A 12,752-nucleotide genomic window follows, 5' to 3' on the forward strand; every position below is an offset into this window, starting at 1 on the left:
TCATATTGAAGATACGACCAATTCCCTTCATGCCTGCTCCTCACGTTCTTCTCGGATGTCTTTTCCCTGGAATGCCCTCTGCACTCTTTGGCTTCCATCCCATAGGGCATTTTCATTTCTTGAACGTCCTAAGTTTCCCTGGTCACCTAGACTTCCAGGATGCTGTTTTCCCTGCCTGAAATTCTTCCTGCATCTCAACCCTGGTTTACGTAGGTTCAACCTATGGACCTCAACGCAATGGTTACTCTGAAAAGCCTTCCCTGACACCCAGGTTTTGGTGAGGGTAGAGGCCCCTCGACAAGTTCTCCAAGGATCTGCCTGTGATGTATCATTAGATTCGTCTCAGTGAAAGCAGGAACTCTGTGTCTGCTTCTCTCCGCCTTCTAGTTCCAGAAACTTATTACATGCCTCCCAGCTCATCGTAGGTGCTCAGGATTCACTTAGTGTGTGAAAGACAGAAAAGTTCTTGGAAGCCTCAAGGTGTCACTTGGCTCGGCACTTTTGATCTCTTTGTGTATTTGGCGATTCCATTCTTTCCTTTCCTGGGTTCATGTGTACGCTATACTCAAGGCACAATCTAAGGCATTAAGACATATCCATCAGTATGGGTTCTTGCTTTCAAGGAACTCGTACAGCAGATTTCTACAGTTTAGGGCTTTTCAAATGCTCTAGAAGAATGTGAACGTTCAGTGTGATCCATTTTCATTTCCAAGAAAGATCGTTTGACTTCCATAGCAAAGGTGGAGACCTTCCGACGTGTAGTCCAATACTTAGACCTTGACCATGTCAGGCAAGTCTTGCGGTTCCTTCTGGAGGTGTGTGGCTCTTGCAGAAACGTGAAGATCTTCCATCGTCCTCGGACTTTGGTGTCATTTGCAATCATCAAGAAAGCTTCCAGGTATAGGTTCCAGACCACCACCGCACACACTCAGTAGGCAACGGAGTGGATTCCAGGAATATGCGTTGTTAACCAGCATCACCGTTGATATTGTTGCTGCACGCTCTATGCAGTGGCCAGGGCCTGGATTGTCCACTGGGTCTCATGTGGAATGGAAAGAAGGGCTTCCCCCACCCCCCACCCCACCCCCCACTGTTGACAGCCTTGTGACTAGAAACGGGCCCCGAAACAAGAATCAGACAAACCAGATAAGCCCAGATGGTAGTCCATGAGATGAAGGAACTAAGCAGCTGGTTGGGATGGCGCCAAGGGGAAAGGTTGCTCTTTTTGTCTCCCGCTCTACTCCTTTCTTCCTGGACGCCTTAGGGGTTCATCATGGAGATTTGAAATAAAGTTCACCAAAGTCATATGTGTTGAATCAAGATTTTGCATTTCACCATCTCTCAAAAACGAAGAGTGCTTAACCTGCACAGGTTTCTTTCAAAAAAGTCAATTGCTTTTCAGTTCTGGGGTTTCTCTCTTGCCTTGTTCAAGTAGCCTTAAGAGTAAAAATCAACGAAAACTAAAGAAAGATTCCAAGATACCAACAAAGGACACCTTCTGTTTCTTCAATCATCTTTCCACTTAGTAGCACACGAGCTCTTTTCTTTGTATTTTGCCTAGGGAATTCGCAATGTGCTGGTTCAGATGGCAAGGCATCCGCCCGCAGGAGACTCGGGTTTGACCCCTGGGTCGGGAAGATCCCCTGGAGAAGGTAATGGCAACCCACTCCAGTATTCTCGCCTGGGAAATGCCACGGACAGAGGAGCCTGATGGGCCGCACTCCATGGGTCCTATAAGAGTTGGGCTCAACCCAGCAACTACGAACAGAAGTATTTCCAAAGACCACACTCGTGTGTGTGTGTGTGTGTGTGTGTGTGTCTGTCTGTCTGTCTGTGTGCCTGCCTGTGGTTCGTCTGCTCTCTCAGGAAGGTCGGGTGCTTGGCGGGCGGCGTGGGGACAAGGGGGGCGCCTCGGTAGGGCAAAGGGGCGGGGCTGAGGCGCTCCGGTCGACCGCGCCTCCGTGGCTCCCGGTGGGTTTGGGCAGCGGGCAGGTGCCGGGCAAGTTGGGCGCTCAAGATTCGCTGAGCCTAGGCCCGCAGGAGGTTCAGAGGCCCCCGGGCCGCGGGGATCGGGAGGCGGCGGGCCCCGAAGACCGACACCTCCGGGGTCGCGCGGCCCTGAGCAGCGAACGGGATGGGGGTGGAGGGGGGAGGCGCCGCTCAGCCAGCGCGGCCGGGTCTGGAGTGGCCGGGGGTGGGAGGGCGCCGAGACCTCCGCACCCCTCAGCCCACCCCCCAGGCCCCGCGCGCACGCACGCACGCCCTCCCGGTCACTGGGGGGTCCTGGAAGCCCATCGGGCCCCCGGGCCCGGCCAGGCGGTTGCTGGTCTGGTGTTGGCGGTGTTCGGGGGCCGGGCCGGCGTCAGCAGGCTGGAGTGCGGTCGCGGGTCGTGCGGCTCAAGTACAGCACGGCCCCCCGAGGAGAGGGGCGGCCCGTTGGCCCGACCTGCAGGTCAGAGCGAAAGGGAGGCGAAGCGCAAGGCTCTTAGGGCGCCCCGCGGCGGCCGCGCCCGTCTCCGGCCCTATCGGCCTGAAGGCGCCCGATCTCGTCTGATCTCGGAAGCTAAGCAGGGTCGGGCCTGTTCAGTATCTTGGATGGGAGACCACCTGGGAATTCCGGGTGCTGGAGGCTTTTTTGCCTACCAGAAGAGGTCCTTTAGCCCCCGCCCCGCGTCCCAATTCTTGGACCCACACCCCCCTCGCCCCCCCGCCACCCCCGCAGCCCCAGCCCCTCCCGGGGCGGGGGGAGTGAGTGGGTGGCCGGGGCCCCGACTCCCGCTGCAGACCTGGGTTGCCTCCCCGCGGCCCGCGAGCCCCTCCGCCTTCGCTTTCGGCTTTCAGGAAACCAGACGACCGGCCGTCCCGTCTCCCTCTGGGGCTCCTTTGGCTTGCCTCAGGCAATCCCGGGGCTTGCACCGACTCCAGCCAGAGCCCCAGCCCCCGCCCCACCCCCAGCCTCGCAGGCGATCGCGCATGCGCATGCGAGCGCGCGCACAGATCGATGTGCCCAAACGGGGCATCTAGCTTGTTGGCTTGGACTGGGGGTGGATCTATGCCTGGGAGTGGGACTGCTGAACCATAGGCTACTTCTACTTTTAGTTCCTTCGCGAACCTCCATACTCTTTTCCATCCCGGCTGTACCAACTCCCATTCCTACTCAGCGTGGAGGAGAGTTCCCTTTGCTCCACAGCTTCTCCAGCATCTGCTATGGACAGACATTGCAATGAGGCCCAATCGGACTCGGGCGAAGTGGTCCCTCCTTGGCGTTTGGAGTTGAGTCTCTCCAATCATTAGTGACGTGGAGCAAGATGACCGTTTGGAAATGCAGATGCAATTCTCTCACCATCCTGCTCCAACGGCTCTTGTATTTTCCCATCATATTGAAGATACGACCAATTCCCTTCATGCCTGCTCCTCACGTTCTTCTCGGATGTCTTTTCCCTGGAATGCCCTCTGCACTCTTTGGCTTCCATCCCATAGGGCATTTTCATTTCTTGAACGTCCTAAGTTTCCCTGGTCACCTAGACTTCCAGGATGCTGTTTTCCCTGCCTGAAATTCTTCCTGCATCTCAACCCTGGTTTACGTAGGTTCAACCTATGGACCTCAACGCAATGGTTACTCTGAAAAGCCTTCCCTGACACCCAGGTTTTGGTGAGGGTAGAGGCCCCTCGACAAGTTCTCCAAGGATCTGCCTGTGATGTATCATTAGATTCGTCTCAGTGAAAGCAGGAACTCTGTGTCTGCTTCTCTCCGCCTTCTAGTTCCAGAAACTTATTACATGCCTCCCAGCTCATCGTAGGTGCTCAGGATTCACTTAGTGTGTGAAAGACAGAAAAGTTCTTGGAAGCCTCAAGGTGTCACTTGGCTCGGCACTTTTGATCTCTTTGTGTATTTGGCGATTCCATTCTTTCCTTTCCTGGGTTCATGTGTACGCTATACTCAAGGCACAATCTAAGGCATTAAGACATATCCATCAGTATGGGTTCTTGCTTTCAAGGAACTCGTACAGCAGATTTCTACAGTTTAGGGCTTTTCAAATGCTCTAGAAGAATGTGAACGTTCAGTGTGATCCATTTTCATTTCCAAGAAAGATCGTTTGACTTCCATAGCAAAGGTGGAGACCTTCCGACGTGTAGTCCAATACTTAGACCTTGACCATGTCAGGCAAGTCTTGCGGTTCCTTCTGGAGGTGTGTGGCTCTTGCAGAAACGTGAAGATCTTCCATCGTCCTCGGACTTTGGTGTCATTTGCAATCATCAAGAAAGCTTCCAGGTATAGGTTCCAGACCACCACCGCACACACTCAGTAGGCAACGGAGTGGATTCCAGGAATATGCGTTGTTAACCAGCATCACCGTTGATATTGTTGCTGCACGCTCTATGCAGTGGCCAGGGCCTGGATTGTCCACTGGGTCTCATGTGGAATGGAAAGAAGGGCTTCCCCCACCCCCCACCCCACCCCCCACTGTTGACAGCCTTGTGACTAGAAACGGGCCCCGAAACAAGAATCAGACAAACCAGATAAGCCCAGATGGTAGTCCATGAGATGAAGGAACTAAGCAGCTGGTTGGGATGGCGCCAAGGGGAAAGGTTGCTCTTTTTGTCTCCCGCTCTACTCCTTTCTTCCTGGACGCCTTAGGGGTTCATCATGGAGATTTGAAATAAAGTTCACCAAAGTCATATGTGTTGAATCAAGATTTTGCATTTCACCATCTCTCAAAAACGAAGAGTGCTTAACCTGCACAGGTTTCTTTCAAAAAAGTCAATTGCTTTTCAGTTCTGGGGTTTCTCTCTTGCCTTGTTCAAGTAGCCTTAAGAGTAAAAATCAACGAAAACTAAAGAAAGATTCCAAGATACCAACAAAGGACACCTTCTGTTTCTTCAATCATCTTTCCACTTAGTAGCACACGAGCTCTTTTCTTTGTATTTTGCCTAGGGAATTCGCAATGTGCTGGTTCAGATGGCAAGGCATCCGCCCGCAGGAGACTCGGGTTTGACCCCTGGGTCGGGAAGATGCCCTGGAGAAGGTAATGGCAACCCACTCCAGTATTCTCGCCTGGGAAATGCCACGGACAGAGGAGCCTGATGGGCCGCACTCCATGGGTCCTATAAGAGTTGGGCTCAACCCAGCAACTACGAACAGAAGTATTTCCAAAGACCACACTCGTGTGTGTGTGTGTGTGTGTGTGTGTGTGTCTGTCTGTCTGTCTGTGTGCCTGCCTGTGGTTCGTCTGCTCTCTCAGGAAGGTCGGGTGCTTGGCGGGCGGCGTGGGGACAAGGGGGGCGCCTCGGTAGGGCAAAGGGGCGGGGCTGAGGCGCTCCGGTCGACCGCGCCTCCGTGGCTCCCGGTGGGTTTGGGCAGCGGGCAGGTGCCGGGCAAGTTGGGCGCTCAAGATTCGCTGAGCCTAGGCCCGCAGGAGGTTCAGAGGCCCCCGGGCCGCGGGGATCGGGAGGCGGCGGGCCCCGAAGACCGACACCTCCGGGGTCGCGCGGCCCTGAGCAGCGAACGGGATGGGGGTGGAGGGGGGAGGCGCCGCTCAGCCAGCGCGGCCGGGTCTGGAGTGGCCGGGGGTGGGAGGGCGCCGAGACCTCCGCACCCCTCAGCCCACCCCCCAGGCCCCGCGCGCACGCACGCACGCCCTCCCGGTCACTGGGGGGTCCTGGAAGCCCATCGGGCCCCCGGGCCCGGCCAGGCGGTTGCTGGTCTGGTGTTGGCGGTGTTCGGGGGCCGGGCCGGCGTCAGCAGGCTGGAGTGCGGTCGCGGGTCGTGCGGCTCAAGTACAGCACGGCCCCCCGAGGAGAGGGGCGGCCCGTTGGCCCGACCTGCAGGTCAGAGCGAAAGGGAGGCGAAGCGCAAGGCTCTTAGGGCGCCCCGCGGCGGCCGCGCCCGTCTCCGGCCCTATCGGCCTGAAGGCGCCCGATCTCGTCTGATCTCGGAAGCTAAGCAGGGTCGGGCCTGTTCAGTATCTTGGATGGGAGACCACCTGGGAATTCCGGGTGCTGGAGGCTTTTTTGCCTACCAGAAGAGGTCCTTTAGCCCCCGCCCCGCGTCCCAATTCTTGGACCCACACCCCCCTCGCCCCCCCGCCACCCCCGCAGCCCCAGCCCCTCCCGGGGCGGGGGGAGTGAGTGGGTGGCCGGGGCCCCGACTCCCGCTGCAGACCTGGGTTGCCTCCCCGCGGCCCGCGAGCCCCTCCGCCTTCGCTTTCGGCTTTCAGGAAACCAGACGACCGGCCGTCCCGTCTCCCTCTGGGGCTCCTTTGGCTTGCCTCAGGCAATCCCGGGGCTTGCACCGACTCCAGCCAGAGCCCCAGCCCCCGCCCCACCCCCAGCCTCGCAGGCGATCGCGCATGCGCATGCGAGCGCGCGCACAGATCGATGTGCCCAAACGGGGCATCTAGCTTGTTGGCTTGGACTGGGGGTGGATCTATGCCTGGGAGTGGGACTGCTGAACCATAGGCTACTTCTACTTTTAGTTCCTTCGCGAACCTCCATACTCTTTTCCATCCCGGCTGTACCAACTCCCATTCCTACTCAGCGTGGAGGAGAGTTCCCTTTGCTCCACAGCTTCTCCAGCATCTGCTATGGACAGACATTGCAATGAGGCCCAATCGGACTCGGGCGAAGTGGTCCCTCCTTGGCGTTTGGAGTTGAGTCTCTCCAATCATTAGTGACGTGGAGCAAGATGACCGTTTGGAAATGCAGATGCAATTCTCTCACCATCCTGCTCCAACGGCTCTTGTATTTTCCCATCATATTGAAGATACGACCAATTCCCTTCATGCCTGCTCCTCACGTTCTTCTCGGATGTCTTTTCCCTGGAATGCCCTCTGCACTCTTTGGCTTCCATCCCATAGGGCATTTTCATTTCTTGAACGTCCTAAGTTTCCCTGGTCACCTAGACTTCCAGGATGCTGTTTTCCCTGCCTGAAATTCTTCCTGCATCTCAACCCTGGTTTACGTAGGTTCAACCTATGGACCTCAACGCAATGGTTACTCTGAAAAGCCTTCCCTGACACCCAGGTTTTGGTGAGGGTAGAGGCCCCTCGACAAGTTCTCCAAGGATCTGCCTGTGATGTATCATTAGATTCGTCTCAGTGAAAGCAGGAACTCTGTGTCTGCTTCTCTCCGCCTTCTAGTTCCAGAAACTTATTACATGCCTCCCAGCTCATCGTAGGTGCTCAGGATTCACTTAGTGTGTGAAAGACAGAAAAGTTCTTGGAAGCCTCAAGGTGTCACTTGGCTCGGCACTTTTGATCTCTTTGTGTATTTGGCGATTCCATTCTTTCCTTTCCTGGGTTCATGTGTACGCTATACTCAAGGCACAATCTAAGGCATTAAGACATATCCATCAGTATGGGTTCTTGCTTTCAAGGAACTCGTACAGCAGATTTCTACAGTTTAGGGCTTTTCAAATGCTCTAGAAGAATGTGAACGTTCAGTGTGATCCATTTTCATTTCCAAGAAAGATCGTTTGACTTCCATAGCAAAGGTGGAGACCTTCCGACGTGTAGTCCAATACTTAGACCTTGACCATGTCAGGCAAGTCTTGCGGTTCCTTCTGGAGGTGTGTGGCTCTTGCAGAAACGTGAAGATCTTCCATCGTCCTCGGACTTTGGTGTCATTTGCAATCATCAAGAAAGCTTCCAGGTATAGGTTCCAGACCACCACCGCACACACTCAGTAGGCAACGGAGTGGATTCCAGGAATATGCGTTGTTAACCAGCATCACCGTTGATATTGTTGCTGCACGCTCTATGCAGTGGCCAGGGCCTGGATTGTCCACTGGGTCTCATGTGGAATGGAAAGAAGGGCTTCCCCCACCCCCCACCCCACCCCCCACTGTTGACAGCCTTGTGACTAGAAACGGGCCCCGAAACAAGAATCAGACAAACCAGATAAGCCCAGATGGTAGTCCATGAGATGAAGGAACTAAGCAGCTGGTTGGGATGGCGCCAAGGGGAAAGGTTGCTCTTTTTGTCTCCCGCTCTACTCCTTTCTTCCTGGACGCCTTAGGGGTTCATCATGGAGATTTGAAATAAAGTTCACCAAAGTCATATGTGTTGAATCAAGATTTTGCATTTCACCATCTCTCAAAAACGAAGAGTGCTTAACCTGCACAGGTTTCTTTCAAAAAAGTCAATTGCTTTTCAGTTCTGGGGTTTCTCTCTTGCCTTGTTCAAGTAGCCTTAAGAGTAAAAATCAACGAAAACTAAAGAAAGATTCCAAGATACCAACAAAGGACACCTTCTGTTTCTTCAATCATCTTTCCACTTAGTAGCACACGAGCTCTTTTCTTTGTATTTTGCTTTGCCTAGGGAATTCGCAATGTGCTGGTTCAGATGGCAAGGCATCCGCCCGCAGGAGACTCGGGTTTGACCCCTGGGTCGGGAAGATGCCCTGGAGAAGGTAATGGCAACCCACTCCAGTATTCTCGCCTGGGAAATGCCACGGACAGAGGAGCCTGATGGGCCGCACTCCATGGGTCCTATAAGAGTTGGGCTCAACCCAGCAACTACGAACAGAAGTATTTCCAAAGACCACACTCGTGTGTGTGTGTGTGTGTGTGTGTGTCTGTCTGTCTGTCTGTGTGCCTGCCTGTGGTTCGTCTGCTCTCTCAGGAAGGTCGGGTGCTTGGCGGGTGGCGTGGGGACAAGGGGGGCGCCTCGGTAGGGCAAAGGGGCGGGGCTGAGGCGCTCCGGTCGACCGCGCCTCCGTGGCTCCCGGTGGGTTTGGGCAGCGGGCAGGTGCCGGGCAAGTTGGGCGCTCAAGATTCGCTGAGCCTAGGCCCGCAGGAGGTTCAGAGGCCCCCGGGCCGCGGGGATCGGGAGGCGGCGGGCCCCGAAGACCGACACCTCCGGGGTCGCGCGGCCCTGAGCAGCGAACGGGATGGGGGTGGAGGGGGGAGGCGCCGCTCAGCCAGCGCGGCCGGGTCTGGAGTGGCCGGGGGTGGGAGGGCGCCGAGACCTCCGCACCCCTCAGCCCACCCCCCAGGCCCCGCGCGCACGCACGCACGCCCTCCCGGTCACTGGGGGGTCCTGGAAGCCCATCGGGCCCCCGGGCCCGGCCAGGCGGTTGCTGGTCTGGTGTTGGCGGTGTTCGGGGGCCGGGCCGGCGTCAGCAGGCTGGAGTGCGGTCGCGGGTCGTGCGGCTCAAGTACAGCACGGCCCCCCGAGGAGAGGGGCGGCCCGTTGGCCCGACCTGCAGGTCAGAGCGAAAGGGAGGCGAAGCGCAAGGCTCTTAGGGCGCCCCGCGGCGGCCGCGCCCGTCTCCGGCCCTATCGGCCTGAAGGCGCCCGATCTCGTCTGATCTCGGAAGCTAAGCAGGGTCGGGCCTGTTCAGTATCTTGGATGGGAGACCACCTGGGAATTCCGGGTGCTGGAGGCTTTTTTGCCTACCAGAAGAGGTCCTTTAGCCCCCGCCCCGCGTCCCAATTCTTGGACCCACACCCCCCTCGCCCCCCCGCCACCCCCGCAGCCCCAGCCCCTCCCGGGGCGGGGGGAGTGAGTGGGTGGCCGGGGCCCCGACTCCCGCTGCAGACCTGGGTTGCCTCCCCGCGGCCCGCGAGCCCCTCCGCCTTCGCATTCGGCTTTCAGGAAACCAGACGACCGGCCGTCCCGTCTCCCTCTGGGGCTCCTTTGGCTTGCCTCAGGCAATCCCGGGGCTTGCACCGACTCCAGCCAGAGCCCCAGCCCCCGCCCCACCCCCAGCCTCGCAGGCGATCGCGCATGCGCATGCGAGCGCGCGCACAGATCGATGTGCCCAAACGGGGCATCTAGCTTGTTGGCTTGGACTGGGGGTGGATCTATGCCTGGGAGTGGGACTGCTGAACCATAGGCTACTTCTACTTTTAGTTCCTTCGCGAACCTCCATACTCTTTTCCATCCCGGCTGTACCAACTCCCATTCCTACTCAGCGTGGAGGAGAGTTCCCTTTGCTCCACAGCTTCTCCAGCATCTGCTATGGACAGACATTGCAATGAGGCCCAATCGGACTCGGGCGAAGTGGTCCCTCCTTGGCGTTTGGAGTTGAGTCTCTCCAATCATTAGTGACGTGGAGCAAGATGACCGTTTGGAAATGCAGATGCAATTCTCTCACCATCCTGCTCCAACGGCTCTTGTATTTTCGCATCATATTGAAGATACGACCAATTCCCTTCATGCCTGCTCCTCACGTTCTTCTCGGATGTCTTTTCCCTGGAATGCCCTCTGCACTCTTTGGCTTCCATCCCATAGGGCATTTTCATTTCTTGAACGTCCTAAGTTTCCCTGGTCACCTAGACTTCCAGGATGCTGTTTTCCCTGCCTGAAATTCTTCCTGCATCTCAACCCTGGTTTACGTAGGTTCAACCTATGGACCTCAACGCAATGGTTACTCTGAAAAGCCTTCCCTGACACCCAGGTTTTGGTGAGGGTAGAGGCCCCTCGACAAGTTCTCCAAGGATCTGCCTGTGATGTATCATTAGATTCGTCTCAGTGAAAGCAGGAACTCTGTGTCTGCTTCTCTCCGCCTTCTAGTTCCAGAAACTTATTACATGCCTCCCAGCTCATCGTAGGTGCTCAGGATTTACTTAGTGTGTGAAAGACAGAAAAGTTCTTGGAAGCCTCAAGGTGTCACTTGGCTCGGCACTTTTGATCTCTTTGTGTATTTGGCGATTCCATTCTTTCCTTTCCTGGGTTCATGTGTACGCTATATTCAAGGCACAATCTAAGGCATTAAGACATATCCATCAGTATGGGTTCTTGCTTTCAAGGAACTCGTACAGCAGATTTCTACAGTTTAGGGCTTTTCAAATGCTCTAGAAGAATGTGAACGTTCAGTGTGATCCATTTTCATTTCCAAGAAAGATCGTTTGACTTCCATAGCAAAGGTGGAGACCTTCCGACGTGTAGTCCAATACTTAGACCTTGACCATGTCAGGCAAGTCTTGCGGTTCCTTCTGGAGGTGTGTGGCTCTTGCAGAAACGTGAAGATCTTCCATCGTCCTCGGACTTTGGTGTCATTTGCAATCATCAAGAAAGCTTCCGGGTATAGGTTCCAGACCACCACCGCACACACTCAGTAGGCAACGGAGTGGATTCCAGGAATATGCGTTGTTAACCAGCATCACCGTTGATATTGTTGCTGCACGCTCTATGCAGTGGCCAGGGCCTGGATTGTCCACTGGGTCTCATGTGGAATGGAAAGAAGGGCTTCCCCCACCCCCCACCCCACCCCCCACTGTTGACAGCCTTGTGACTAGAAACGGGCCCCGAAACAAGAATCAGACAAACCAGATAAGCCCAGATGGTAGTCCATGAGATGAAGGAACTAAGCAGCTGGTTGGGATGGCGCCAAGGGGAAAGGTTGCTCTTTTTGTCTCCCGCTCTACTCCTTTCTTCCTGGACGCCTTAGGGGTTCATCATGGAGATTTGAAATAAAGTTCACCAAAGTCATATGTGTTGAATCAAGATTTTGCATTTCACCATCTCTCAAAAACGAAGAGTGCTTAACCTGCACAGGTTTCTTTCAAAAAAGTCAATTGCTTTTCAGTTCTGGGGTTTCTCTCTTGCCTTGTTCAAGTAGCCTTAAGAGTAAAAATCAACGAAAACTAAAGAAAGATTCCAAGATACCAACAAAGGACACCTTCTGTTTCTTCAATCATCTTTCCACTTAGTAGCACACGAGCTCTTTTCTTTGTATTTTGCCTAGGGAATTCGCAATGTGCTGGTTCAGATGGCAAGGCATCCGCCCGCAGGAGACTCGGGTTTGACCCCTGGGTCGGGAAGATCCCCTGGAGAAGGTAATGGCAACCCACTCCAGTATTCTCGCCTGGGAAATGCCACGGACAGAAGAGCCTGATGGGCCGCACTCCATGGGTCCTATAAGAGTTGGGCTCAACCCAGCAACTACGAACAGAAGTATTTCCAAAGACCACACTCGTGTGTGTGTGTGTGTGTGTGTCTGTCTGTCTGTGTGCCTGCCTGTGGTTCGTCTGCTCTCTCAGGAAGGTCGGGTGCTTGGCGGGCGGCGTGGGGACAAGGGGGGCGCCTCGGTAGGGCAAAGGGGCGGGGCTGAGGCGCTCCGGTCGACCGCGCCTCCGTGGCTCCCGGTGGGTTTGGGCAGCGGGCAGGTGCCGGGCAAGTTGGGCGCTCAAGATTCGCTGAGCCTAGGCCCGCAGGAGGTTCAGAGGCCCCCGGGCCGCGGGGATCGGGAGGCGGCGGGCCCCGAAGACCGACACCTCCGGGGTCGCGCGGCCCTGAGCAGCGAACGGGATGGGGGTGGAGGGGGGAGGCGCCGCTCAGCCAGCGCGGCCGGGTCTGGAGTGGCCGGGGGTGGGAGGGCGCCGAGACCTCCGCACCCCTCAGCCCACCCCCCAGGCCCCGCGCGCACGCACGCACGCCCTCCCGGTCACTGGGGGGTCCTGGAAGCCCATCGGGCCCCCGGGCCCGGCCAGGCGGTTGCTGGTCTGGTGTTGGCGGTGTTCGGGGGCCGGGCCGGCGTCAGCAGGCTGGAGTGCGGTCGCGGGTCGTGCGGCTCAAGTACAGCACGGCCCCCCGAGGAGAGGGGCGGCCCGTTGGCCCGACCTGCAGGTCAGAGCGAAAGGGAGGCGAAGCGCAAGGCTCTTAGGGCGCCCCGCGGCGGCCGCGCCCGTCTCCGGCCCTATCGGCCTGAAGGCGCCCGATCTCGTCTGATCTCGGAAGCTAAGCAGGGTCGGGCCTGTTCAGTATCTTGGATGGGAGACCACCTGGGAATTCCGGGTGCTGGAGGCT

General features: G+C 56.5%; 4 pseudogenes; all 4 read left to right on the forward strand.

Annotated features, from left to right (window-relative positions):
• Positions 1-2,512: 2,512 nt before the first annotated feature.
• On the forward strand, positions 2,513-2,632 carry LOC129633428 (uncharacterized; annotated as a pseudogene).
• A 3,257-nt stretch (positions 2,633-5,889) lies between these two features.
• On the forward strand, positions 5,890-6,009 carry LOC129633429 (uncharacterized; annotated as a pseudogene).
• A 3,258-nt stretch (positions 6,010-9,267) lies between these two features.
• Positions 9,268-9,387, forward strand: LOC129633430 (uncharacterized; annotated as a pseudogene).
• A 3,245-nt stretch (positions 9,388-12,632) lies between these two features.
• Positions 12,633-12,752, forward strand: LOC129633431 (uncharacterized; annotated as a pseudogene).

The sequence above is a fragment of the Bubalus kerabau genome, chromosome 18, assembly GCF_029407905.1.
Source record: "Bubalus kerabau isolate K-KA32 ecotype Philippines breed swamp buffalo chromosome 18, PCC_UOA_SB_1v2, whole genome shotgun sequence".
NCBI lineage: Eukaryota > Metazoa > Chordata > Mammalia > Artiodactyla > Bovidae > Bubalus > Bubalus kerabau.